The sequence below is a fragment of the Abramis brama genome (assembly GCF_963993115.1).
Source record: "Abramis brama genome assembly, chromosome: 9".
Classification (NCBI taxonomy): domain Eukaryota; kingdom Metazoa; phylum Chordata; class Actinopteri; order Cypriniformes; family Leuciscidae; genus Abramis; species Abramis brama.
Window position 1 is genome coordinate 35,523,230 of NC_139971.1, and position 3,383 is coordinate 35,526,612.

Consider the following 3,383-nt stretch of genomic DNA (forward strand, 5'->3'; position numbering starts at 1 on the left):
TGCAGTTATTAATAGTATTTATTGAAAAATAATTTATTTTACAAAAGGTTCTCAGTGATGAATGTTGTGAAAGATGGTCAGTCAGTCTCCTCACTGTCCAAAATACAAAACTGCACATGACTTCTGTCTGGCGAACTGTGAATAAACAAACAAACAAAAAAAACATTAATCTTCCACTGACAAAACTGGTTTACTCACAGCATAAATGCTAGAATAGAGGTTATGCGTGACGTCACCGTCGGCTAAGTGGCAAAAAGACTGAGCGGCAGCATTTGTTTTCACTATAAAAACACACAAACACATCTAAAATGGAAAAGAGCTTTGAGATTGACAGTACAACTAGATTTGACAAGATCCAAAATGACTTACATTGCATTTCAAGGTGCACATTTTACATTCTTATCAGTTCTCAGTTCTTGCTTTCCCTGGGAAATTACCTTTTTCTTTAGTTTTTGCCATGTGAATGACAGTCACTGGAGGATAGTCAGTCAGTCTTCTTACTGAAATAGATCCAAAAATGCGCAGGACACGTTTGTCTATTTTGAACTGTGAAAAAAAAAAAAAAAAAAAAAAAAATTAATACATTTTCCACTGACAAAAATGTAATTTACTCACAGCATAATAAATAGAATAGGTCAGTTTGTAGTACCTTTTTCTTTCATTTTTGCCACGTGAATGACAGTCGATGTGGAGGATAGTCAGTCAGTCTCCTCACTAGACCCTAAATTGCACGGAACACGTTTGTCTATGCAAATACGTGAGAAAACACAAAAATATGAATTACTCTTACACTGACAAAACTGTAGTTTACTCATCATTATAAATGAGGAAATATGTCAGCTTGTATTACCTTTTTTTTTTTTTCGTATGAATGACGGTCGGTGGTTGATAGTCTCCTCACCGATATCCAAAATTGCCCAAGGGACACATTTGTCTATGGCAAAATGTGAGAAAAAACACAAAATATTAATTAGTTTTCCACTGTAAAAAAATTGGTTTACGTTACTCACAGCATAATAAATAAAGGAATAAGTCAGCTTGTATTACCTATTTCTGCAGTTGTTGCCATGTGAATGACGGGCGGTGGATGGTAGTCTCAATCACTGATAATGATCCAAAATGGCTCGGGACACTTTTGTCTAAGCAAAAATGTGAGAAAACACACAGAAATTAATTAATCTTCCACTGAAAAAACTTAAGTTTACTCACAGCATTATAAATGAAGAAATAGGTCAGCTTGTATTACCTTTTTTATTTAGTTTTTGCCGGGTAAATGTCGGTCGGTGGACGATAACGTTATAGCTGCAGTCTCCTCACAATATCCAAAATTGCGCGGGACACGTTTGTTTACGCTAAAATGAGAAAACACAAAAAAATATTAATTTTCCACTTCTGTGGTTTACTCACAACATAATAAATAAAAGAGTATGTCAGCTTGTATTAACGTTACCTATTTCTTTAGTTTTTGCCGTGTGAATGACGGTTAACGTTAGCACTAGTGGAGTCAGTCAGTTTCGTCCTCACTTATAAATATCCAAATTTGCGCGGGACACGCTCTGTAAAAATGTGACAAAACGCACACACATATAAATTACTGTTCCAGTGACAAAACTGTCGTGTACTCACAGTACAACTAACTTACTGCCGCTGATTAAAAAAAATCTCTAAGTTAGTGCTAAATGCAATGTCGCGTTGGCTTGGCGTTTCTGTGACATGACACAAATGGCATAACTTAGTCTTATTACAGTAGTTAGTAGCCTACGTTACTTTAGCTAGTCGGTCTTCTTAAGATGAAGAGTAACGACAATACAACGTTAAACGTACAAGTGCTCTAAAGAGGACGAAGCATTTTGCCGTGCTTACCTGTTAAATCTCTCCATGGCCGCCATTCTGTTCCGACTCCGAGTTACTTCGTGTGTGAGCTGAGCTGTGGGGGATGGGCAGATTGAAATAAATACGCGGGGTTTTCCGGTGCGTGAGGGAGAACGCCGTAGAGAGACCTAAATGTAGGCTTCAAATGAAGCAGAAAATGTTAAATGTATTTATTTAAGTGTTTATTTCATCTCCTTATACAAAAGTAATTTCTTGAAAAATAAAATTTAAAAGCTAAAATAACAAATAGGTTATTCATAACTTATTCGGTTTAAGTTCTGCTTAATACATTGCAGTTTTTGAGTTAATATCACATATTTTATTAAGTTAAACTAACTTTTTAAAAAAAAATAAGTTAAATGTACTCATTTAGTTTAGTAACTTTCAGTCTTAGGTTTTACAGTGTATGTAAGGTAGATGGTAAAAGATTTTTGAATTATTTGACAATTCACTTATGAAACTTGACACAAAGTGATGAGCTGACCCATCTTTACAGAATCGCGAAGCCCCCACCTATTGCCAATTCATCTGTTTATAGTGGACTGTTTTACATTCTATAACCTTTTCACTTTAATTTAGCCTCTGTCCCAACCTTTTTTGGAGTGTGTTGCAGCAATCAAAAGCAAAATTGGTTGAATACCGAATACAATTAAGTTGGTCGGTGAAAACATTGGAAATCTTTTCTTTCTACTTTTGTCAGAGAATGAACGAATCACAGATTCTTGATTTTATTGCATTTTACAAAATGTCCCAACTCTTCTGGAAATGGGGTTGTATATACATTGGATCTCCTCTCGTTCTTTCTTCATGATTGTGCCTAAACTAATTATGATTCCCTACCGAGGAAATAAAAGAATGCTTGCTGTGCACCATGAGTAGTTTGCTGCCAACAACAACAACTCATCTGACACTTTGGGAATCCAGTCTCTAATAGGACAGGAACTTAGTTAACCTCATAGATACCTGACTAAGACCAAGGCACAAGATGCAGAGTGAAACCAGAACTGTGTGGACCGATACTTGAGGACATGTTTACAACCGTGATGTGTGCAGTTGCAAAACTGCCATGTACACATACACATTACCACGTTTTATTTTTTAAATAATCAGCTGATTAATAATATTTTTAAATTAAGGCAAAATCCAGAAAATAATTTCTTAGCCAAAATATTACAAATAATAGGCCTACTAATTGTACCATGTCATTCATTTTAAAGCATGACTATCAGTTGTCAGGTTTTGGCAACATGTTGGTAACTCAGTCATAAGTCATAACACAAACACGCAGTACACTTTCTAGTCTCAATTGATCAAAGTAAGGGATTTTGTGGAATAGATACAGGCTTGTGATCATAGATTGAGAAGCTGATGGAAAATGGTACTGCCCAAAGTAATGAAAGTTTTTAGAATACTTTTAACAAATGAACACCATGTACAAAACAAGGTGTTACACCTGATGAAGAACATTGACTAATTATAGAAAGAACAGACATTCTTTCTGATGGCACCAC

General features: G+C 35.4%; 1 long non-coding RNA gene across 2 annotated transcripts; it reads right to left on the minus strand.

Moving 5' to 3' along the window:
• LOC311089169 lies at positions 1–2,177 on the minus strand. 2 transcript variants are annotated; one of them, XR_014607645.1, is made up of 8 exons: positions 1,864–2,177; positions 1,451–1,556; positions 1,247–1,352; positions 1,048–1,139; positions 851–934; positions 650–745; positions 438–546; positions 1–135 (listed from the first exon to the last, which is right to left on the minus strand). It is a non-coding gene; the product is annotated as an uncharacterized lncRNA (long non-coding RNA). The 2 variants fall into 2 exon arrangements; XR_014607646.1 differs by lacking the exon at positions 1,451–1,556 and having other exon boundaries at positions 1,864–2,173.
• Between the last annotated feature and the right edge of the window lie 1,206 nt (positions 2,178–3,383).